Source organism: Trichoplusia ni, unplaced genomic scaffold (genome assembly GCF_003590095.1).
Source record: "Trichoplusia ni isolate ovarian cell line Hi5 unplaced genomic scaffold, tn1 tig00001166, whole genome shotgun sequence".
Taxonomy (NCBI): domain Eukaryota; kingdom Metazoa; phylum Arthropoda; class Insecta; order Lepidoptera; family Noctuidae; genus Trichoplusia; species Trichoplusia ni.
The window spans coordinates 1-26,118 of NW_020800100.1; the positions used below are offsets into that span (position 1 = coordinate 1).

A 26,118-nucleotide genomic window follows, 5' to 3' on the forward strand; every position below is an offset into this window, starting at 1 on the left:
TTTAATGGCGTCGGCTGTCAACTCTATGCCCGAATGTTCCACCATCTCAATGTTATCATAGGTTCAAATTTTTCAGGCAATCCGGCTAATAATAATGAGCCGATCCACTCGTCACTGATTTTAAAACCTGTATTATTCAATCGTTGATTTGTTTCTAGCATCGAAGTAACATATTGAGACATAGTTTCACAGTTTTCTCGACGAATAGATATGAGGTTCCGAAGCAATCCGATGCGCCTTGTGTAGCCATTATCATCAAATAGCTTCTTCAGCTTCTGCCATAGCCCCATTGCAGTTGATTCACTCTTTATATGTACAAATAAACTGGGATCTATAGTTAAAACTATCTTGGCTTTTGCTTTGGCGTCGTTTGGATCTCCGCCGGTATTGATACATTGTTGCAGGCCTTCCAATATGAGGTAGTTCTCCACGGCAAACGCCCAATCTTCATAATTCTCTCTGCCTTTAAGCTTAGCAATACTTGTAATAAGATTTGACGACATTTTACACTATATTTCTACCAAAAGTTTGCTTAAGGCCCATAACCTATAATGATACACGTGATTGCTTGACAACAACTAACTTTATTTCGTTCACAATTCAAACAGAACAAATAAAGATGGCGCCACTATTAACATTTTGTTACCAACTTAACAAGATGGCTTTTAGAAATTGGAGTATTGAGTATCCTTTACTACCTAAAACCACAAAGCATTCTTGGTCAACAAAGACTGCTTCTCAATTAGAAAAGCCACGGTATGTCATTTTTTGCTTGCAGACTAATAGAAAAAATAATAGAACTAAAGACAGTACAGTGTTTGATCATTGTGTGGTGACAAACGTGACGCTCTTTTTAAATTCGCAATATTATCCTTATGAGCCTTTATCTTTAAAGTTTTGTGAGAACAAATATAGTATACTAGCTGTTGCCCGCGACTTCGTCCCCGTGGGTAGAAGATATAAGTTATAATTTAGGTAAACCTGCCCGGTTTTTTTCACATTTTCCATTGTATCTTAGCTCCTGATAGTCGCAGCGTGATGGTTTTCAATTTGGACCAGTAGTTCCTGAGATTAGCGCGTTCAAACAAACAAACAAACTCTTCAGCTTTATATATTAGTATAGATTATATGAAATGTATGTGAAATTTCGTCAGTCGTATTACAACTCTCCAATAGACCCGTTGCTTGATCTACAGGACTTTATGGAAAAGGCCCCAGTCTTTATCTTAGACTGCTCGAGGCAAAACGATAGTTTAAAAACTGGTCCAGTGGATGTACAATTGGAATTTGAATGTTCAACACAAATACCAGATAAGACGACTGCATATTGTTTGATTATAAACGATCGACTTGTAGAATACAAACCTCTCAGCAACATATCTGATTATCATGATCGCTATTGCGGATATTCAAGGCTTTAAAACAGAAACAAATGAATTTATAATAAAAGAAATCGCTATATTTTACAATAAAAAATTACAAGTTTTTTTAATTAAGTCACCATTCCCATTCGAAAAATTAACGAAACAAGAAAAAAACCAAGTTAGTTGGATTGAACTAATTATCAGAATTTGGTTATAGATATTTTAAGAGATAAATGTATTTATGTCAAAGGTTTAGAAAAAGTATTGTGGTTAAAGCATATTTTAGAAAATAGTAGTTTTAGTACATTCAATTTAGAAGATAAAGGTTGTCCTAGTTTGATAAGTATATACGACCAATATAAATATTCTCAAGATTTATATAACAGTATTTATCATGACTCTGTATGTGCTTTAAAAAATGTATTGTGCTTAAATAAGTGGTGTATAAATAATATTTTTTTTAAATAATTATTTTTTTGTTTAATTTTTGAATCTTTTATCCCCCAGCAATCAAATGATAATCTTCATAAGTTGCTGGCTACAGCAGGACGATATCATTTCACTTTTATAATTATCTGTATGAAGAACTAAACAGTGAGTGAACAGAACATGTCTCAAAATAAATGCAGCCCTCGTTATGACATCTATAATACGTATAAAATGCGTGAAATTTCGTTCAGACATTATTGGGCAAAGGCTAATTCAAGAATAAGGTTGGTGACGGAAATGGTCGAAGCCGGATTTTTTTACTGTGGCAATGGTGTAAATGATAAAGCAGCATGTTTCTCATGTGGAGGTGTTATAGAAGATTGGGAGATTTACGATGAACCTTGGATGTAGCATGCTATACATTTTCCTCAATGTTTTTATTTGAATGCTGTGAAAGGAATATATTATATTAATAACTGTCTGAAACAATTCCTCTACTAGAATATGCGTTATTGCATTGTGCTCCGATATGTGCTCCGATATTGACGCGTGTCAATGAATAAAATTTATGAATGAACGTAATAATTTAACTATGAAAAATTAGAATGCATGTAGAAATGCATATTAAATGAGAGGAGTCACTATATCATTATTTTCAATAAAATGAATGATGGTGTAATTTGGGTGTTTCTGGTTCTCCTCTGATCCAGAAACCCCAATTTACACCTACTAGTTATAACCTTTTAAAGTTAGAAAGTCGATAGAAAATTTAAAATGGATAAGATTGAGTATCGAGCCATGATTAAATTTTTGACTAAAGAGAGCAAGACGCCGGCCGAAATCGAACAACGTTTGGATGCATACGGACTATCCTCCCCGTCATATTCTCTGCTCCATACATACTTTTTTTTTGGTCGTGCAACACTGACGACCGTTTGTGTCAAAAACCGTGTCCCGTAATTTTTGAGAATTTAAATTAATAATTAATGTTTATCTTAAGTAAATAACATTTAAATTAATGTGTTACTTATATATCTTATGTGTGATTATGTCAGTGAATGATTTGTAAACAAAACACTGCCAAAATTGACGAAAGTATACCGGCTGTCATCGCAACGGATCGGATTTGAAATCATCATTTAAACCAGATGAGTATACTGTTTTAATTTAATAGCTAGGCTACTTTAAATACATTTATAACATAACATTTCATGTACGACTTGTTAATAATTATTAGTTGTTAAAGGACTTGGCCGGATTCTGCCCCAGAGTGTACAAGAACCAAAATAAAACCAATAATTATAAAAAAACGAATAAGGAATTTTGAAAATAGTTCAATTTACTGTAGCAGCGGGAGAAAAAAACATACAATAAAAAGATTTTCTTCGTTTATACTCCACTCAAAAGTACCCTTAATGTTGCCATATAATATTCACAAAGAACAAAGTAGGGAAAGTCCGTCACTATAGACATCGAGCTTAAAATGTAAAATGTTCATAATTAATTATAACTTACATAACACATATTTTTTTTAAGCTTTTTGATTTATTTAAATAAATGAAACCATAAATATTATTAAGTAAATAAAACTAAGTTCGCGTACAAAGGTAGATAGTCACTTTTGTGCTGACAACATTGAAGTGATGAATATCGAGCGTCTAATGTCAATGTCAAATCACATTCTCACATAATTTGTAAACATAAACAATAAACTGTCATTGCGGCGGTTTGTTTTTTCGTTTATAAATATAATATGTCGTAGCCCCACGCGAGTGCTCCACTAGCTAGTCGTACTGTGTATATTTAAGGAAAATGGACCTTTTACAACCGGATCACAATCGGAGAAAGTATCAGGAGTTTTATCATCATTACCTCCAGATATGACTGTTCTTTTATCGGAGTGGTTAACATTCGAGGTATGTTGTAGCATCATTAAATATTTTTTATACCTACAGCATTCATATTATTTAAATACCTATCTATAATCTCAAGACTAATAAAGATACTTATTTTACCTTCACAGCTATCATCTCATAGCCATGTCTGTGGTGCGTGTTATGACAAGATATCAAGATGTCTTGCAACGAATTTCAGGGAAAGACAACTCGGTCATATCAATCTTTGTTATGGCTGTGGTAAATCAGTTACACATGCCAAAAAACACGAAATTCTGGAGGGAAGCCCTCTCGCCTCAGTTTTATCACTGTGGCAGTACTTACATGATGACATGTAAGTAGTACGTTTTTAAATATCTACATGTGGATAATTGTTACAGTTTTAATGGTGTAGTCAATACATTAAATAATTTAAACTTATTTGAAGTTCTAATTCAAAATGTAACAGGCGAGTCAATATAGTTACTATAAAGTAATATTTAATGCTGATTTAATATTAATTATTATTAATGAGGAATATTTTCAATTAAGAATCAGTTAGGACAAGTCTTTACTTGCCTTATTTAGATAACTAGTGATTTACTCTGACTCCACATGGATTTTACAAATCTTTGGAACTCTCTGTATTTCTATGCTATAATATGGATGTATTATATACTTTCACCTTCCACATTAATCACTCTATATATTGGTAAAAACTGTATGAGTATCTGTTTGATTGACAGAGATGAGACGGGGTATTTTATTTTGTAATATGTGTCTTGCTTTGATGTTGGCAATAAAATAATAATATTGTTATGTACATACATTTCGGTTTACAAATATAGAAAGTTAAGCTATTGATTGTCAAGTGTGAGTGGTATTAGTTTCATCTTTTTTTTTCAGGTTAGAGCAGCCAACTTGTTATGTCATGGTTGTTACATGAGAGCTAACAGAGAAGTGAGCCGAAGAATTATTACTGATTCCAACCGTTTTGACGCCTTAGAAGATCACCAACCTGATCAAAATATCCAAATACCAATTCCTCCACCACTTGCCCCACAACTTCATCTTGGCCCAGGTCAAGATGTTTCATCAATTGCCCTACCTAATTATAGATGTTGTGCTAATACATCTAGGCGATGCATATTTGATGGATGTCAGCAAAGTGCAGATTATTTAGTGCCTACTTTAATTAAATCAGCCTTCCTGTTTTATAATAAGCTTTATGCGCATTCTAATGAATGGGAGTTATTATTACAGAATTCAAGTTTGACAAATACTTTCGCAGCACTTGAAATTGAAGGAAATCATCCTCTTCTATTAAGAGGACGTATTAAATCGAGACATACGTCCAGGCGTGAATATTACACATATTTTTTATAAACGAGCTTCCCTCATTTGAAGACCAACCTAGAAATGGTATTGGTGTAATTGTGTATCTGGCAACCAGACTGTTGGATGTTGTGCTCACATTATGACAATTCCTTTTTACTTGGTATGGACGAGATACCAAGAAGCTGTCTTTTCACCAGCCGCGTTTTATAATGTTTCATTAAAATTAAATGTTTCAACAATTTAATTTCTTTTATTTGCTGTCTAATCCAAAATGTTATCAGTAGAATAATATTGTGTAATATTGTTCTAACCTCCAATCAATTAGATTTACTCAAATTGAAAAATAATGCTGCTCTCAGTGTTCAAGTGATTGTATTATGAATATTAAACGTCTAGATTAAATATTTATATACCAGGAACATAAAAGTGCTTTAACCATAGTTTAACTTTCAACCTAACCTTACTTAACTTTCAACCTTCATAACACTTGTCAGCGACTGCTGAGCAAAATAAATCTTTTTTATTCTTGTTTCTGACGATGTTTACTATTAATTGACGTAGATTTTATTCGTGTACATGCTGGGGCACAGGTTCATACAATTTTCGGCCATGTCCTTTCATACCCATTTGACAGATCAAAAGGTCAAAGTACACACTTTAATTACAAGAAGAAAATAATTTAAACTTAAATCATTTAGACACTAATAATCCCTTAATAATTTCTTGCTTTATTATTAATCTTCACGTTAGTACAATACTCCAATATAATTACTTCTTTAAGTCAAGAAACTTTAATAATAAACATAATTAATTGTTTGCAAAATATCTACCCACTTGTAACTAAATATTACAGCTAAGTGTATTATTGCATTGTTTTTTACTCCCACTGTCATAATTACTGTTACCCCTTAGTTAATTTTCTGTTTCAATTAACTTTTTCATCTCATTAATACGTCTAACTTTCTTTTTTCCTATTACTTCCTCAGGTGTCACCCGCCTTTAAATTATAGTTACTTCAATACACTTAACACCTTCTAAACATTTTTCAGGGATTGCAAAGGCCAGCGTGTAAACATGCAGGTCCGCAGAGCTGCATCCATGGAGGAGAAATTGAGGGCTACATTGAAGGAGTTAGAGTCAGCCAAAAACCTGTGCAGTGAGCTGCTGAGGGAACGGGACGACAGTGAAATAGAAGTAAAGAAAATTATAGATAAGAACACTACTTTAAAAAACTAATTATCAGATTTGCATATATCCCATTCAGAAGTCCTTGAAGAACATCAGAACCTGCGTCAATTAGTTGCAGAGTTTCAGCAGTGTATGGACACACATGAGCAAGCCTTAAAACGGATTGCCGAACTAGAACTTGAGTTGAGTGTGGCCCATAAGGCTATCAATTCAATGGAGTTGGTCAAAGATCAAGAACAGTCCGCTACCACCTGCAGTCTTTTTAATGAGTTAGTTGATAGTGGCTCCACGCTCATTTGTAATGAGAACCCTGCGAAAAGTGCTTGACAGGAGATGTGTCCTTAGTTCAATATCCTACATTTAAAAGTCATAATAAACTTAAAAAGTATATTAAACTAAATAAAATTATAAAAAGATATAGGAGGTCACTACATCGTTTAAATCCCAGTAAAATAAATAATTATAACCTAAGGAAAAAGTATGTAAATTTAAATTCACAGTTAGAGGCCTTAAACAGGCAAGTAGATCAAAGTAGGATTATGTATGATCAGGAAACAACTATCGTCCGGGAACAGCTTGAGTCCAGGGAACACACTCTGCAAGATATTTTCCACAAATATGAAGCGTCACAAAAAGAACTAAGTGAACGCATGGTGGAGGCTGGTGAGTTGGTTGACTTGGTCAGGTACAATGCAGAGAGATATGAGTCCCTGACCAATAATCTGTGTTGTACATGCTCCTGCTCTCCACCCACAGCCTCTGTCAAACCTCAGAGTGCTGAACCTCTACCGGTGCTCGCTGAACCGGGTTTAAAAGATATAGGTTCTAATTTCAAAAAAGTTAAAATTATAAAGACACATATTTTTTCAGATAAATTAGGTCAAGGATTAGGTAGTATTATTAGTTCCTATTCCCAGCAGAGTGTATTGAATAGTTGCTTACCCGGTGCCAGTTTTTGTAAAATTTCAAGACAAATTGCTTTGTCTAAGTTTACTGCAGGTTCTACTGGCATTTTATTATTTGGGGATGGTCTGGCTGTCAGTAGAGCAGATATTATTGATTGTGTTGATTTAATGTTAAAATTAAGTGATAAAAATAAATGTAAATTTATATTCTGTGCACTGCCCTACTCTAATTGTTTAACTTATGAGCAGAATATGCACATTTATAATTTAAAATTATTAATTTATAATATTACATGGCCTAACCGAAATTCGATATTGTACTTTGATACAAATAAGTTTTCTAGGTCCTTTAAACTGACACAATACAGTATGTATTTGTCACGTACTTGTAAGCGACGAATTGCTAAATTATTAGCATGTAATACCAGATTCAGGTACTCATGTACCCAAGAATTTTGATAATGTTAGTAATTGTACTAACAATTTCTTTACATCTAGCTGTTTAAACAGCAATTAGAGACAACGGGGAAGTTGCATTGATTGAATGTTATTCATCAAAACATGCAAGGTCTCTCCGGCAAAGAATTAGAATTAAGTTTATTTATTGAAAATTACGATGTTCAGGTCTTATGTTTAACTGAACACTGGTTAAAAGACTATGAGGTGGCGGTATTTAATAGCGTCCATTATTCCATACAGAGTGCGTTTGTAAGAAAGAGTGCTATTGGCGGAGGGTCACTTATTATTGTTTCAAACGAAATTAAAAGTAAAGAACGTCTTGATATTGTTAACCTTTCTGCCGAGCGCACTATTGAACTGTCCTGTGTGGAACTGGAGCCATACATAATAATTTGTGTGTACAGACCCCCTTCAAGTGATTTTAATTTATTCGAATCTGTAATGGAAGATTCGCTTTCTAAAGTTAAATGTCATAATAAAAAAGTTATAGTTTGTGGGGACTTCAATGTAAATATTCTAGAATTATCTCCAATTTCTATCTGACTTTTGAACTTGTTCAAGTCCTTTAATTTAAACAACCTTTTTTGCGAACCAACTAGGTTTACCGCCTCTTCTGCAACTTGCATAGAAAATATATTTAATATTGTGAAGCAAATAAAACATCACTCTTAACTGATATTACTTCCGACCACTGTGGCCAACTTGCTAGTTTTCCCGAGTTACTTTTTAATAAATTTATTAAAGTGGTCAGTAGACCTTACACAGCGCATCGTTGTTCCCGTTTAAAAAACAATATCAAGTCCAAATTGCGGCCATCACTTTTGGGCTCCTCTAACCCTAATGACGCTTATGGAGCATTTTTTTATGTAGTTAAAAGCGAGTTTGACATAACTTTTAAGTGTAAAAATAGGCAAGACAAGTGCATATGTTGCAGTATGCAGATATTAGTAATTTCAGACCTATATCAATTTTACCAGCGTTCAGCAAGGATTTTGAAAAAATAATGTTAAAACAACCTCTACATTATTTCAATGACAAGACCCTCTTACATAGCGAGCAATACGGTTTTACAAAGGGACGTTCAACTACCGATGCCCGTGTAGCTTTACTAAAACACATCTACGAAGCTTGGGAGAACTCTCAGAACGCTATTGGCGTGTTCTGTGACCGTTCAAAGGCATTCGATTGCGTCCGGCACGACACATTAATATGCAAACTCGAATATTATGGTATCAAAAATAGATCACTGGATTTAATTAATTCCTATTTGAGTGATAGGGTCCAATGTGTAGATGTTAATGGTAGTAAGTCCACCGGACTACCTGTGAAACTAGGGGTACCCCAGGGTTCAACACTCGGCCCATTTTTATTTTTAGTTTGTATTAATGACTTACCAATCTCTTTAAAAGGCATATGTGACGTTGTGCTGTTTGCAGACGATACTTCTTTAATATTTAAAGTTAACAGAAACAGAAATTACTTTATAGAAGTTAATAGTGCACTTACTCGGGTCACACATTGGTTTTCAGTTAATAATTTAGTTTTGAATGCCAAAAAAAACAAATGTGTTAAATTCGCGATGCCTAATGTTAAGAATCTTGGGCCAGATATTGTTATAAATAATGAAGTGCTAGAGACTGTAGAATCAACGGTTTTTCTCGGCATTACAGTTGATGCAAAATTAAATGGACGGCGTATATTGCACACCTGGCGAATAAACTCAGCTCTGCCGCTTATGCGGTTAGAAAAGTTAGGCAGATTACTGACGTGGACACAGCTCGTCTTGTTTATTTCAGCTTCTTTCACAGCGTTATGTCCTATGGCATACTTCTGTGGGGTAAGGCGGCTGATATCGAAGCGATATTCGTCTTACAAAAGCGAGCTGTCAGATCCATTTACCAGCTAGGCTCTAGAGTTTCTCTTAGGGAGCGGTTTAAAGAGATAGGCATTTTAACGGTAGCATCCCAATTTATTTTAGATAATATACTATTGATACGAAAAACTCTTCACTTATACTCCAAAAACAGTGATATACATAGTATAAATACACGGAATAAACAAAAGTTAATTGGTACATCGCATCGCACCGTTTACACAGGGTACACAACTCATTTGTGGGACTTAGTGTTCGCCTCTACAATAACCTACCTCTCACTTTATTGGAACTGCCTTTTAGCTCATTTAAAACAACCATTAAGGATAAACTATGCAAGAAGGCTTATTATACAACAAATGATTATTTAAATGATAAAAATAGTTGGTCGCCGTGATTTACACAGGACGGTTTAGTGTGGATTAATGTTTGACGTGTATGTTTAGTATGTAATTTGATAGACATACTCTATGTGTGTAACATTGTGTTACCTATTTTGTTTTATTTTTAGTGTAATTATACGCATACACGTATATATTATTTGTGCTCAGGGCTGTGCCAGGTAAATCAACGTTTGGGGTATTTCTTTCTTTGAGTTTTATTTTATTAGCCGGCAACAGATACGTCATGCTCCCTTAGTCGACACTGCCTGCGGTGGCGTCTTGGGTCGGGTCACCTCCTTCCCTCAAATATGGCGAGGGAGGTGATGGCTGTCCCTTGCGTCATACTCGCGAACGGGTGCTGCTTGCGGTGGCTGGTCGATCTGCTGACCTTGGCCTTTATACTTACAGTTAAATTTTGTATTGGATTAGATACGGCGATCTCAAATTTTTGTTTGTTTGGCACGGCACCTACACACTTATTTGTTATTGTTCTGTATAATAATAATAATAATTTTTTAATTGGAATGACAGCGTGCTACTGGGGAGTTTGTGGCACCGTTTCTTCTCTCACAGCAAAAGCACTTAGGAAGCGGTGATGGGTGGGCGAAACTGGGTGCTGTCCAATGTAACCTGACCTTCAAAAAGTGCTACTTAGTAGCCTAATTTGAATAAATGAATTTTGATTTTGATAAAAAAATGGGCGAAACAGTTTCGTTTAGGAAAACAATCAATTGAAGATTGATTCAACCAATCAATTCAATCAACTGAAGCCCGCCCCGGACATCCGTCCGAGGCCATTACTGATGAAAACATTCAATTTGTCGAAGAGACAGTTCTGAGAGACAGGCGGTTCACGACAAAAGAATTAGCAGCTATGACGGGACTTTCAAAAACAACTGTGCTTAGAATCCTACATGAGCATTTGGGTATGAATAAGGTCAGTGCAAGGAGGGTCCCAAAACTTATTTCCGCTGTTCAGAAGCAAGAACGTGTAAGTGTTGTGCTCAATTTTTATCCCTGTGTGAAGGCCGACAGAAAGATGTTTTGGATTCAATTGTAACAGGAAATGAAACTATGGTTCTGTATCATGATCCTTTGTCTAAAAAGGAATCGATGGAGTGGCAACGTCCCAGCTCACCGCGGCCCAAAAAAGCCAAGGTGCCTGAGTCACACAAGAAGATCATGGCCACAACATTTTGGGATTCCGAAAGAATTTTACTGGCGGATTTAAAAAACGCAACACAACTGTAACGGGCGAGTACTACGCTTCCTTACTGCATCAATTACGAGATGCTATCAAAGAAGAACGTCGAGGGAAACTGTCGCGAGGAGTGTTGCTGCTTCATGACAAAGCGCCGGTCCACACATCGGGTGTTTCTAAGGCTGCCATCAAATAATGAGGTTTCACTGAGCTCGACTATCCAACCTATAGTCCCGACTTGGCCCCTAGCGATTATTCTTTATTTTCAAAATTGAAATCCGACTTGCTAGGAGAAAGTTAGAAAAAAGTTTAACACGGATGAAGAGCCCGCGGTATAGGGTAGTTGACTAATTTTCAAAAACTAATTCATCGTGTGCCTCATGGTCTAATTTAGCTGAAATATGAATATTTGAGTAAAATTCAATCTGTAACATATTATTTTTTATATTTTTATGAACTATTTGACATTATGGCTAAAAAACACGCCAAACTGTCATGGCGACTCGTGTTACGTCACGATATGCTAAACAAACAACTGTTTGGTTGAGTGGATAACAAGTTTTTACAAATTATCATTTAAAATGGATCACAAGTTTTATAAATATTGTATAGTACCTCAGTGTGAACGTTCTACAATCAAAACACCAACAAAACAATTTGTACATGTGCCTCGAAAGGAACAAATACGGAAACAGTGGCTACAACTTGCAAGACGGGACGTAAATGTATCGGATTCAAAATGTATTTTTGCGAGGATCATTTCGACGTAAGTTTGAACTTTCTCGCTATAAATTATGTTCTTTAAATATATAAATGTAATAACTATCAAATTTTACTGTTCCCGATTGAGACTTTTATTTAGGTATTTTTTATTAGGTTAGAATCTTTATTGTAACATTTTTCTAACAAGCTAAAACTTAACTTATAACTTAACTTGTGAAAAATGCTCCCAACATTATGACATCGATCTTGACCAGATTATTGCTATTTGTTTTTGTAAAACCTGCTTCCATTGTAACAAACTCTTAACTAAACCGGCACTTTTCGGAATAACAATAAATTAACAAGGATTATCAACAAAACAAATCAAAATACAAGTAGACGCACAGTAGAGTAATATGACCACGATATGTCAATAATATTGTCAAATGTCAAGTTTGTTTTGTGTTGCAACACGTGACGTCACGCGCCGTGATTGGCGTTCGTTGTCACGTGACTAATGACAGTATTTCTGGAATGTTATTTCTCAAAAATATTAAATAATCATGATTTATTTAATCAATGTGATCGTTTTTTCACATTAACAAATATTAAGCTACCATAAAAAATTGAAATCTTTAAAATATTTGCTCACTGTCAACTACCCTATTGGCACATTTTGAAGACAAAGCTTCAGACTATTTTTTTAAAGGAATTGAAATGTTAATTAAGCGATGTGAAAAGTGTATTGAAATTAAGGGGGACTATATTGAAAAATAATAAACATTGTTTGAGATTTATCCTTCATTTTATAGTTTCAGGCCGGAAACTTTTGGACCTTACTACGTAAAAGGGCGCAATGGTTCGATATGTAGCGGGCGGGCGGTTTTAGCAAGTAATAAACAAATTGTAACCATAGCAACTGTCAGAATGCTGCTGTTATTGTCATTACATTTCGGAGTTACAACAAAAATAATTTGTGGAGTATGTTACGTGCCCCTACACAAGGAGGATCGCCTATTCTGCACTTTACATCCTATGCACAAACGTGATGAAATTCTGTGAATAACTGATAGCTGATTCTGCATTACGTGACGCATGAACGATATTGATCTTATTAATTGATTGATTTTGTAATTTGTATCATTCCATATTCATACTTCGAATAGGAGCTTAGGCTAATTTTATATTATAATTTGTAACAGTTTTATTTTAATTAAATTGTTAAGAACATTTTTGTTTTTTTTCTATCCTCCGTCTGCAGCTAACGTAATTGGCGCAGTCGGTAGGATATTCGCGGGCCGGTTCGCGAGCTTTAGGGATTTCTCATATCGATATCCGCGTTCGCGTATCGCCTGAAACTATAGAAAAGGCGCTGGAATACGTACAAGAAGAGCTGAACGTTATATACTTGCAGGAACGTAGTGAATTTAATAAACCCAGTAGCTCGAATAAAACCTCTAACTCTGCTAACCCTCATGTTACACCTACACCGCCACGTCCTCAGAATTTCCCAGTACCAGTTCCCAACTGGCCAGCACCTTTAGGAAATAGACCTCCACTGCCACCTCCTCAACCTTTTAAATTTAATTTCCCTCATAACCAACCTTCGCAACAACCACGCATGCCATCACGAACCCAACAAATGTTCCGTGCGGTACCCCAAAATTATATTCCCCAGAGTAACGTTTTCCGTTTGCCTCCTAGAAATAATCCACCTCAAAATCTAGGTCCCAAACCTATGAGTGGAGTGCAACATTTTACACCTAAACCCATGTTATCTGGTCATGATTGGAGTAAGTCAGGGAACCCGCCGCCAAGTAATCATTTTAAGACACGTGAAATGAACATGAATGAGTGGACGGCGTGCGCCGACTCATATTACCCGTCGGAATACTGATACGAACCTGAGTATTATTACAGTGATAATAATTATTACGATTTTAATCCATACGCTTCATATGAGTGCGCTCAAGACCCACAGTTTTATGTAGAGAGTAACAATGATAATTCAGTAGCTCTTCCTGAACCTTCAGAACCTCAACCAAATCAGGATTTTCAGAAGGCAAGCATCCAAAAAGCCAAAATAGAGTTGAAGCTCTAAACTCAACGTCAGTTACCATATATATTAATATCTAATCCCCCTTTATATATTAATACGTGATGCCAAAACTTTGGACCCCTTTTTACAAAAATTTCGCGGACGCAGGAGCATAAAATTTGGCACACTTATAGTTTATGTGCAGGAGAAGTGCAGAATGCTAATATTTTTCAATAATAATGCTTATAAAGTACATTAAATCAATAAATAAAACATTACCCACACTACCATGCATTTCACACACACGTTTCTTTTATATTTTATTTTGTCCATAGACATAGAGTACTGACATTGACATATCAAAAATATATATATTTGCCTATACATACTCTGTGGTCAAATGGTTTCTTTTGATTTTCATTTTGTGCATAGGCATAGAGTACTCAAAAAAAAGTTTTATTTGCCTCATTTAATATAAAAAAAAAGATTTTAATAATAATGCATAAAAAATACATTAATTCAGTTAATAAAACATTATACTAACCAGCATGCATTTGACACACGCATACATACTCTGTGGAGTCTGTGGTCAAATTGTTTCTTTTGTCTATTATAGACATAGTTGAAAAGTTTGTTTCCTGTAGTTTTATTAAATGTTTAAAGTTTTAAAGTTATTTGAAGTTTTTTTATAATGTTTGAATATTATATTTTAAAAGAGTATATTAAGTCACTTACAATTTAAATTTATTATATGGTCGAATTTCGGCCACTGGGCGACCACTAGTTTTTATAATTTCCCCCTTAATTATGATCCTTTTGAAGTCACGAATGTTCATGCAGTTAGTAGAAATGACTACAGTATAACTTTACCCTGTTTTCCAGAATTTAGAGACCCTGATAGCATTAAATTATTCGTATATCGTTTTCACGACTATTTTGACGGTTTAATAGGTTTAGATTTATTAACTAGGTGGGAATCGAAAATAGATTTAAAAGATCAAAAATTAATAACTCGATTGTCTACAAATCCCATTCGCATGTATAATTCTTGTAATGTTAATCTTTACGAGGGTATCATCCCTGCACAGTCTTCCAAATTAATTAAAATTCCCATAGACGCCCCGGACGGCACAGCCTTATTTAGCGAACAAACTACATATATGTAACTGCATTGTTCGCGAATGTCTTACAACTGTAGTGAACAATCGTGGTTATTTAGAAATTGAAAACCCTACTTCAAACGATGTTATAATATCATTAGATCGACCAGCGCGCGCGAGTTTATTTATCACCGAGTGCATTCGTACCGAATATGACAATGCTCGCGTTCAAGACGTAATATCGCATTTACGAACCGATCATTTAAACGAAGAGGAAAAAGCCAATCTTATAGCCTTATGTTCAAAATTTGCAGACGTATTTTATATCGAAGGGGAAGCATTAACTTTCACTAACCAAATTAAGCATCGCATTTAACTACAGATGAAGTACCCGTATATACTAAAAGTTATAGATATCCTTTTATTCACCGTCAGGAAGTTAGAGATCAAATTACCAAAATGTTAGATCAAGGAATAATAAGACCCTCTGATTCCGCTTGGAGCTCTCCTGTCTGGGTGGTTCCAAAGAAAACTGACGCCTCAGGGAAACAAAAGTGGCGATTAGTAGTCGACTTTAGGAAAGTTAATGAAAAAACCATAGACGATAATTATCCTATCCCTAATATTAACGATGTTCTTGATAAACTGGGAAGATGTCAATATTTTACAACACTTGACCTCGCCAGTGGCTTCTATCAGGTTGAAATGGACCCCAACGACATTCACAAAACAGCCTTCAATGTTGAACATGGTCATTTTGAGTTACTTCGAATGCCCATGGGACTTAAGGACTCGCCCTCAACCTTCCAAAGGGTGATGGATAATGTCTTGAGAGGTCTTCAAAATGACATATGCCTAGTATATTTAGATGATATTATTATTTTTTCCACCTCACAACAAGAGCATATGATTAATTTAGAAAAAGTACTCCAGAGACTTCGCGAGTCTAATTTCAAGATTCAAATGGATAAGTCGGAGTTTTTGAAACTTCAAACGGCTTATCTTGGTCATGTTATAAGTAGGGAAGGTATTAAGCCTAACCCTGACAAAATTAATGCAATAGAGAAGTACCCTATCCCAAAGAACCCTAAGGAAATCGAACAGTTTTTAGGTTTGATTGGCTATTACCGTAAATTTATCCCCGACTTTGCTAAGATCACTTAACCCCTTCCGCAATGTCTGAAAAAAGGTAGAAAAGTAATACTAGATTCAGAATATGTGAACAGCTTTGAAAAATGTAAAACTCTTCTCACCAACGATCCCATCTTACAGTACCCCGATTTTAGTAAAGAATTTATTTTGACAACCGACGCAAGCAACGTAGCCATTGGGGCCGTATTATCCCAAGGAACAGTAGGATCTGATAAACCTGTATGTTTTGCTTCCCGTACATTAAATAATAGCGAACTTAATTACAGCACAATTGAAAAAGAACTTCTTGCCATTGTGTGGGCAACTAAATACTTTAGACCCTACCTCTTTGGCCGTAAATTTAAAGTATTGACCGATCATAAACCTCTCCAGTGGATGATGAACCTTAAAGAACCAAATTCACGGTTAACAAGATGGAGATTAAAATTAAGCGAATACGATTTCAGTGTCATATATAAAAAGGGTAAATTCAATACGAATGCGGATGTACTATCCCGGGTGGAGATACACGTTATTGAGGAGACTAAGAGCTTAATGGAAAAGATTGATGAACTGTGTTCAAAGTATGCCAATCCTCCAGACGAGCCACCACCTGCAAACTCGTCCACAGCCACCGTACATACTAGCCTCGAACACCCTATATTAGAGATCCCTATCACCGACGACCCCTTGAATAAATTTCACCGACAGATATATTTCACCTTAGTCGAAGACGTAAAACGCAAGCCTATAACGACTAAACCGTTCGATACTCACACGCGTATAGCCATTCAATTATCATCGTCCAACGACTTTTACGGATTTTATCGCGGTTTAATTTTTGGTTTTAGTTCCCGACGTTTCGACACCTTTGCAGGTATCATGGTCACGGGCAGACTGAGATGGTGTTCGTCTTGACAGAAGATGTTGCTCGTTCTACCTTCATATTTTTAATTAATTATTTATGGTCCGACCTACGCAGTATGAGCTCACTGTGTCGTGGTGTCTTGCAGCGCTGCTCTTGGGTTTAGCCTTGAGTTTTTGTATTATTGGGTCCCAAGTAGGTGATATCTTCCAGCCATCTTCTCTATTGAAATTAGGGTGTTTTTTAATCTCAATAGCCTCGCGAAACATCCTTGGTAGGAATTTGGATTCTTTAGCGAGGATCTGTGGTTGATCAAATCTAATATAATGGCTGGAGCCTTCAGCATGTTCGGCGACTGCAGACTTCGTTGAGCGGCGGTGTTTGACGTCAGCTATGTGTTCTTTTATGCGGGTCCCTATGCTTCGTTTAGTTTGACCGATATAAGAGAGGCCGCAGTCACAATCTAGTTTGTATACTCCTGCATCTTGTAGAGGTATGTGACACTTGACAGATGGTAAGGACTGGCTAATCTTCTTGGGCGGCTTGAAGTATGTTTTAATTGAAGCTCGCTTCAGGATGTAACCAATCTTGTCAGTGACTCCTCGGACGTATGGTAGTACAGCAGGCAAACGATCAACTGTGGCTGGCTTCACTCGGTTTCTGTGACGGGGCCGTGGAACTTGGAGCTTGTTGTCTCGCAGTACTTGCTTGACGTGTTGAAGCTCAGCGGCAAGGTGTCTGTCATCACAGAGTCCGTGTGCTCTCTGAAACAAAGATTTTCCCACGGTAGCTAACTGTTTAGGGTGGTGGTGAGATTCACCGTTTAAGTACCTATCTGTATGGGTCTTTTTGCGATACACGGTGTGACTTATGGTCTGATCAGGATTCCGTTTAACTAATATGTCTAGGAAGGCAAGAGATTTGTTATCCTCCAACTCCATAGTGAATTGAATTTTGTTATTTATGGAGTTGAGATGTTTTAAAAATGCATTTACTTGGTTAGATGGTAAAATTGTGAAAGTGTCATCTACGTACCGTTTATAAAACCTGGGAGTGAAAGGAGCTGTTTTTAAGGCTGTCTCCTCGAAGTCTTCCATGAATATATCGGCGACTACAGGGGATACAGGCGAGCCCATCGCTACACCATCTACTTGTACATAGAAATGATTGTTCCACAGCAGGTAGCCAGATGTGAGGCAGTGTTCTAGGAGTTCTGCATATGCTAGAGGTAAGTTGTTCTCTGCTAGCTTCTTGGAGACAATTTCAATGCCTTCATTACTTTCATTACCTTCAAATTCAATAGCTTCTTGGAGAAGCATTTTCAATGCTTCTCCAAGAAGCTAGCAGAGAACAACTTACCTCTCTACCTCTAAAAAATAAAGCTCAAATGGAGGAAGTCTACGATATCGTTAAAGAAACCTCTTTAGCTAATCGAACTGCATTAATAGAGAATAGAAACAAAAATCGCGAACCCGAAGTAGAATATTTACCGCAACAACAAATATTCATTAAAAATCCCGCTGCTAGCCGTCAGAAAACTGCTCCGCGTTATACTCAAGATACCGTGTTAGCAGACCTACCTATACACATCTACACCTCTAAGAAACGGGGGCCTGTAGCTAAATCTAGACTAAAGAGAGGCCCTAAGGAACGTAATTTGTTACAGGATACTACTATCGGTGATACTTCACGCGGCACGGGCACAGGAGATAAAACTTGAAAACTTGGGTAATGGACCAGGTTTACTACCATATAAACTAGGACCGACAAGAATGACCACCCATCATCATACATTTTTGCAATCCATAAATCTCGAGGACATTGAAGATCAAATTTCTATGCTAAAAAGTCAGATACAGGATTTCAAAAGCCGGCTTAGTAATGATACGTATACGTTGTATGAATTCCAAATTCATTATCTTACTAACAAAATTGGCAAAGTATCAGATCAGTTGAAGTCTTTAGAATCCGGTCGCGTTAAGAGAGGTCTTATCGACAGCTTTGGCTCAATAATTAAAAGTATAACTGGAAATCTTGATTACACAGATGCCTTGAAATACAATAAATAAAATTTCTTACAGAATAATGAACAGAAGTTGGCAAATGAATTGAATGAACATATTAGTATCAGTGAAGAATGGATGAACAAATATAGCAATATATTAGTTCAGATAAGCGATAATCAAAGTGAAATAAATAGCACCTTAGAATCTTTGTTAAATAGTACGTATAATACAGGCAGCTTAATTGAATACGCTAAATTTGGTCAACTATTGTCGATTATAAGTGAAAATGTAGAAGATTTAAGGCTAGAGTTAGATAGAATAGAAAATTTACTAGGTTTTATACGTGCATCAAGCACTATTAATTTTATTATAGATGTAAGAACGCTTAGGTCTATGATTAGTAATTTAGAAAGTATCTACAGTAAAGAGGAAATCTTAAAGTTATAATTAAGAGAATATTATGATATAATAAGCCCTGGGTCCTATTTCAGTCAAAAGCAAATAGTCATCATATTTAAATTTCCTATAATTTCTAAAGACATATATAACTTATACAAATTATCTATAATACCCAATAATAATCACCAGGCCTTGATCCCTACCTATCCTTTTATAGCAACTAACGAGAATACATTCGTGTACATAGAAGCAGAATGCTCGAAGTTTAATAACTGGATTCTCTGTGAAAAAGAAATAACCCGTCAGCTACGCACTAAGCCTGACTGTATCTATGAACTTATAACCAACCAAGTTCTAAAGGACACCTGCCAACTTACCACGGTAACCCTCGTGAATGAAGCTATGGAAAAGCTGGATGATCAACATTACATACTATTATTCCCACATATGACAAAAGTACAACTGACATGCGGGAGAGAGGACTTCACATCGCTGCAAGGAAGCTATCTTGCTACTATACTCCTCAATTGTTATCTTCGTACCAACGAACTAACGATCACCAACGATGATGACGTCATACAAGGCCAGCCGGTGAAAATCATGAATCTTCCTAATAATTTGGAGAACCTGAATACCACGTCGAACCATCTTCATCTAAATTCAATCGACTTAGAAGGACTACACAGCATCCAGAATCAAGTCATGATGAGGCAGCCCATTGAAATAGATCGACTGCAATCCAACGTGTTGTACCACACCACTATTCCACTCTACGTCGTGATACTAACTGCAGGCGCACTAATTATAACCGTGCTATCTTATCGGTACAAATGGTTTAACAAATGCTCCAGAACTACCAATACCAGAGAACATACTTACGCCGAACCGGAGAAAAAGGAAGAAAATAACATGCCCAGAGGACCTGACCCAGCAACATTTTCTCTCAAAGTTCTAAAATAGTTGCTGATCTGCGGGTGGAGATGTTACGTGTCCCTACACAAGGAGGATCGCCTATTCTGCACTTTACATCCTATGCACAAACGTGATGAAATTCTGTGAATAACTGATAGCTGATTCTGCATTACGTGACGCATGAACGATATTGATCTTATTAATTGATTGATTTTGTAATTTGTATCATTCCATATTCATACTTCGAATAGGAGCTTAGGCTAATTTTATATTATAATTTGTAACAGTTTTATTTTAATTAAATTGTTAAGAACATTTTTGTTTTTTTTCTATCCTCCGTCTGCAGCTAACGTAATTAGTAGATTCTTATGTATATTAATAATTTCGATCAAAACCTTACATGAATAATAAAACATAAAAAAAATATTATTGACAAAATATATCCGAAAAATTCAGATTATTGATTAATTTCATTAAATTCCAATGGTACTCTCAAACCAACCGCTCTCGCCACCTTTACCGTTGACTTTTCGCAAAAATATAGTTCAAATGTCATTTAGTTTCGCATAGTGATTTATTTGTCTTAAATAATTCGGTTGATGTAGATATACGAACTTTTTGTAATTGCAGCGTTCCTTCGCTTTGATAAATGTAGGAGCATTTGAAATTGTATTGACAGGTCTGCTGGAGGTCATGAAAACATGTCTGTATTCATTGATTAAAACATTTCACTCTTCTGTCTAAGGTCTTCAGTATTCCGTAGAGAAGAAGGATGCCAATTGTGATGAGGATTTGTCCAATTGCAATGTTTCTCGTCCACCGTAGCTCTTCCAGGACAAGACTTTTGAGATGGTCGGCTTCATTTTGATTAAGGCAACTGTCGGAGTTATATACGATTTGATCTTTGGAGCTTTTGTTGCCCATTGTTCTCTCGTAGATACTGATGGTATATGATGGTATTTTCAAAATACGGTGAGTATTTAAATGGACTGATTACTCGTGTCAACAAGTGACGAATCGTACTGTCGGCTTAACCGCCCGTCCTGACTTCGTGATGTACGTGTTCCGCCCGTTGTGGTTATTTTCTGAATTTGGCACGTCCGTTCCACTATTGAAGACAAATGCAGGTTTTAATCGGTCTATAGATATTGCTTTTTCATTGTCCCCCATTTGAATGATAAACGTCATATCCATCCTCTTTGTCACTAGAAAAGGTCCTTCGTATGGTGGTGTTAAACTTTTCCTTATTCTGTCACAGCACACGAATACATGTGAGCATTTGTTGAGCTCGGGGTGAATGAAAACTGTTTGTTTAAATTTCTTGCGTTTTGATGCTGACGTCATACGGGCAATGTCCTTTTGTATATTTATGACAAATTCTTCGTATGTGGAAGGCTGTGACGATTTAAAAAATTCTCAAGGAAGCCTTATAGGTGCGCCATATATCATCTCTGCTGCACTATATCCTGTGTCCTCGCGTACACAACTTCGTAATCCAAGTAGAACTGAAGCAATTTCGTTCATCCAATTAGCATTAGATTCTCTTGACATTAGCGCCGCTTTTAAAGTTCTATGAAATCTCTCTATCATTCCATTTGATTGTGGGTGATAAGGCGTTGTTCTGATTTTGTGTACTCCTAAAAATTGTGAAAGTGATTCAAATATTCTTGATTCAAATTGTCGACCTTGATCCGTAGTAATGCGTAATGGGCATCCGAATCTTGCTATCCATCCCTCATACAGTATGCGCGCTACTGTTTCGGCTGTGATATCTTTAACGGGAAATACTTCCGGCCAAGAAGTACAACAATCTATCATTGTAATTAAATATCGCTTTCCTTGAGAAACAAGTAACGGTCCAACAATATCGATGTGTAGATGTTCAAAACGCTGAGATGGCATAAAGTTCCCGACAGGTGATATAGTGTGGCGTTGCACTTTTGATTTTTGACAAGCTGGGCACGATTTACACCATTCATTTATATCTTTGTTCATACTTGTCCATAAATATCCTTGAGTTATCATTTTCCTAGTAGCTCTCTTCCCAGGATGACTCAGTCTATGCATGACATTAAAAATTTGTCTCCGAAATTTTTCTGGTAAATAGGGGCGATTTTTTCCTGTAGATATGTCACAGGCGATGACTTCAGTAGAACCCGGAACCTTGATATTTGAAAATTTCAAATTCTTGTTATAACGAAGTCGTAATAATTCTTGGTCATCATGCTGACATCTAGCTAAGTCAGCATAATTAATCGGTGATGGCACATCAATTTGTTCTATACGTGACAATGCGTCTGCTACAATATTGTCACGTCCTTCTATATATTGAATGTTGGTACAATATTGTGAAATAAAATCCAGTTGTCGTATTCGCCGTGGCGTATCATTTGATGACGGTTTTTGGAAAAATGCGTAAGTCAAAGGTCGATGTTTTGTAAAGATAGTAAATTCTCTTCCTTCGACTAACCTTTGAAAATGTTTGACTGCCATATATATTCCGAGCAACTCTCTGTCGAATGTCGAGTATTTTTGTTGAGTATCACTTAATTTCTTTGAAAAGAATCCTAATGGTTCCCAATTACGTCCTGACTTCTGCTGCAGAACTGCGCCAACACAGGTCGAACTGGCGTCCGTCATAAGTGCCAAAGGGGCGGTGCGAGAGGGGTGAACTGTTAATACTGCGTGCATTATATTTTCCTTGCATTAATCAAAAGCTTTTTCGGCCTCTGTTGTCCAAGAAATTGGAGAATTATCGTTCTTTTTAGAGTCGTTCAGGTAGTTGTTTAAGATAGTTTGATATTCAGCGGCATGAGGAAGATTGTTTCTGTAAAAGTTGATCATTCCTAAAAATCTTCTTAGCTCCTTGATTGTCGTAGGTTTAGGAAATTCCATAATTGCTTTGTACTTTTCCTCCGTTGGTCGTACTCCTCGACGTGTTGTATGATAACCCAGAAAATCTATTTCACTCTTAAGAAAGTCACATTTTTCGAGATTAATTGTTAATCCATTTTCATGCAAACGTTTGAAAACCGTATCCAAATGTTGATAATGTAGAGCCTCGTTTTCAGATGCTATAAGACAATCGTCGACGAATATGAATACGAAATCCAAATCCCTGAATAGCGATTCCATGAATCGTTGGAATGTTTGCGCCGCATTGCGTAAACTGAAAGGCATTTTTGGAAATTCAAAAAGTCCAAAAGGAGTGATGATAGCAGTTTTTTCCACATTTTCTACAGGAATGCAGTGGTACGCCTTTCGAATATCAATTTTGGAAAAGATTTGCTTCCCTTCTAATATGTAAGTGAAATCAGTTAGTCGTGGAAGTGGATATTTGTCCGGTACAGTCACGCTATTGAGCATTCTATAATCTCCACATGGTCTCCATTCACCGTTCTTTTTTTTAACCATGTGCAAAGGACTAGCCCATGGGCTGTCCGAAGGGCGACAAATGCCAAGCTCCATTATAGTCTGAAATTCCTTCTTTGCTATATGATATTTATCAGGAGGTAATGGTCTTGCACGTGCTGATACCGGTGGTCCTTTAGTGATAATATGATGCTTAATCTTGTGTTTTGGAGTAGTGTGGAGGGAGGCTGGTTTCGTAATATCCTCGTATTCATTTAATAGTTGAGTAATGCGTGGATTCGTCTCAATGTTAATAGTGCGGATTGTTTGCTGCGTCGATTTGATCAGGGTTGCGGGCGTTGTCAGCTCAGTTACCCTATCTATGAGTTTTCGACCAGCTATATCGAATAATAGCGTATAATGCTCTAAAAAATCTGCTCCAATAATCGGTTGTGTTACATCGGCGATGACAAAGTTCTATAAAAAGTTTATTCGTAGCCCCAAGTTTAGAGAGAGTGTTTTTTCACCATATGTCTTAATTTTTGTACCATTGGCGGCATAAAGTGTACATTGTTCATTTTGTATTAGTGAATGTCTCTGTGGCTTGCTAATAACTGAAATATTTGCTCCCGTGTCAATCAAAAATATCATACCACTTTTTCGGTCGGTAATAGTGAGGCGGTTGGACGGGTGAACAGCACAGAGTTCCGCCGTTGTCCGTGCTTCAGTTAGTTTCCCTGGTTCCTTGAGTTGAGATCCTGTTTCCAATCACAAGGTTGAACACACTTTTGCGCATATTTTTTAAATTTTCCATGGAAAAAACAAAAGTGCCTTCTTTCTCTTGAACTTGCCCGTGGTAGGAAATGCCGACGATTGGAATAACTTTGAGTGCTGCGTCGATAGTTTTTTTGACCTTGCTGAATTGCATTTAGTTCCAATTGCATTTCTGCTAACTGTGCTAGTATGCATGACATTGCATCGTCGCCTGATTTGTTTCCGTTTACAGCTGACACCTCTGTACGTGTTGAATTTATTAATATCTTGTCCGCGATCTGGCTCATCTTGTTCACATCTATGTCTTCTGTGACTGCTAGAACCGAAGTCACTGATGGTGGCAGAAGCCTCAACCATAGAAGTTTGATGGTCTCGTCGCTGATATTTCCGTTACTCAGGGCCCGCATCTTGCGCAGAAGATGTGATGGTTTCTGGTCGCCGAGATTCATTTGTTGACGTTTGACGTCTGTTTCGGCAAGTCATTATGTGCAACTTTTTATTTTTGTAAACAACAGAAATAATAGACAAAGTGGTTTGAAACAGTATAATCAGTGAACCAAGCGATACATGGAATTACATATATTGCAGTGACTGCTAAATAGTGCGTTTGTGGGCTGAAATAGAACAATTTAAAAATCTGTATTTTGACTTGTTTATACGGCTACCCACCAAAATCAACGAAAAAGTTAGACGTCAGTGACAGTACTGTTTACATCCTTGCCATAAGCAAAATTAAACCCTGAGGTCTTGTCACGTCCATACAGCGCCATCTGTCTCGTCGTGCAAAGCAACCTATTGATTTGTGCGGTGAATCTCCTGTCACGCCATCTAGTTTGTTCCCTCGGTACCACCTGTAAAACTAGTTCCTAGTAATGCCTGGCGTCAAATGCGGAGGTTGCGCGCGCTTTGCCTCAGCGCTAGATGGCGCTAAGTGTGGCAAATGTAACCTATTCTACTGTAGAATATGTGCAGGGATCCCTCCGAATACCAGGGCTTCTTCTAAATGGCGTTGTCTCGAGTGCAAAAAGATCGTTGCTAGGGACAACAGAAATGAAACCCCGGTCAGAGGCACCGCGCAAAGCCCTCCTAGTGATGTTGCAGGGATAATGACCATAGCAGGCTCGCCAGATGCAACAACAAGTTCCGTCGCAAGTCCTACGCCGTCTGAAGTGTCGATTGCCTACGCTACCATCAACAAGCAACCGCCAGCGCCTTGTATGGACTTGCAGGTCATACTTGTCGAGCTGAGGGCGGTCCGTGCGGAGATACAGGTGTTCAGAAAAGAAATGGAGGTGGAAATGGCCGACCTAAAGACCACCTTAAACTCTTGCAGCACGCGCATTGACGGCTTGGAAACAAGGGTGGATGCCCTTGAAAAGCTCGCCACCTCTAGCCCCTCGAACTCGAACGTGGATGGGATAGTGGGGGACCTAATGCGAGAGCTCAACGACAGAGATCAGGATCTCCTCGCCAACGACATCGAGGTGTCTAACCTACCGGAGGGAAAGGCGGAAAACCCTGCCCATATATTTAAGGTCATCGGCCACAAGCTCGGGATCAGCCTAGACGACCGCGATATTGTTAGTGCAGAGCGCGTCGGTGGGAGGCAGCTGAACGTGACTAATTCAACGGGTCCAGCTGAATCTCGTCCACGGCCAATCGTCGTGCGCCTCGCTCGCCGGGACCTGCGCGACCAGCTTCTAGACAGCGCGCGAGCCCGGCGCGGGGCGACCACTGCAGACCTCGACTTGCCCGGACCAGTGCAGCGGTTCTTCCTGAACGAGCGGTTGACGAAACCCAACCGCTTGTTATTTCGTAAGGCGCGT

The 26,118-nt window shown here is 37.2% G+C and overlaps 1 long non-coding RNA gene across 1 annotated transcript; it reads left to right on the forward strand.

Moving 5' to 3' along the window:
- Nucleotides 1-3,820: 3,820 nt before the first annotated feature.
- On the forward strand, nucleotides 3,821-5,246 carry LOC113507239. The gene is made up of 2 exons (XR_003401822.1): nucleotides 3,821-4,022; nucleotides 4,574-5,246. It is a non-coding gene; the product is annotated as an uncharacterized LOC113507239 (long non-coding RNA).
- Nucleotides 5,247-26,118: the final 20,872 nt, after the last annotated feature.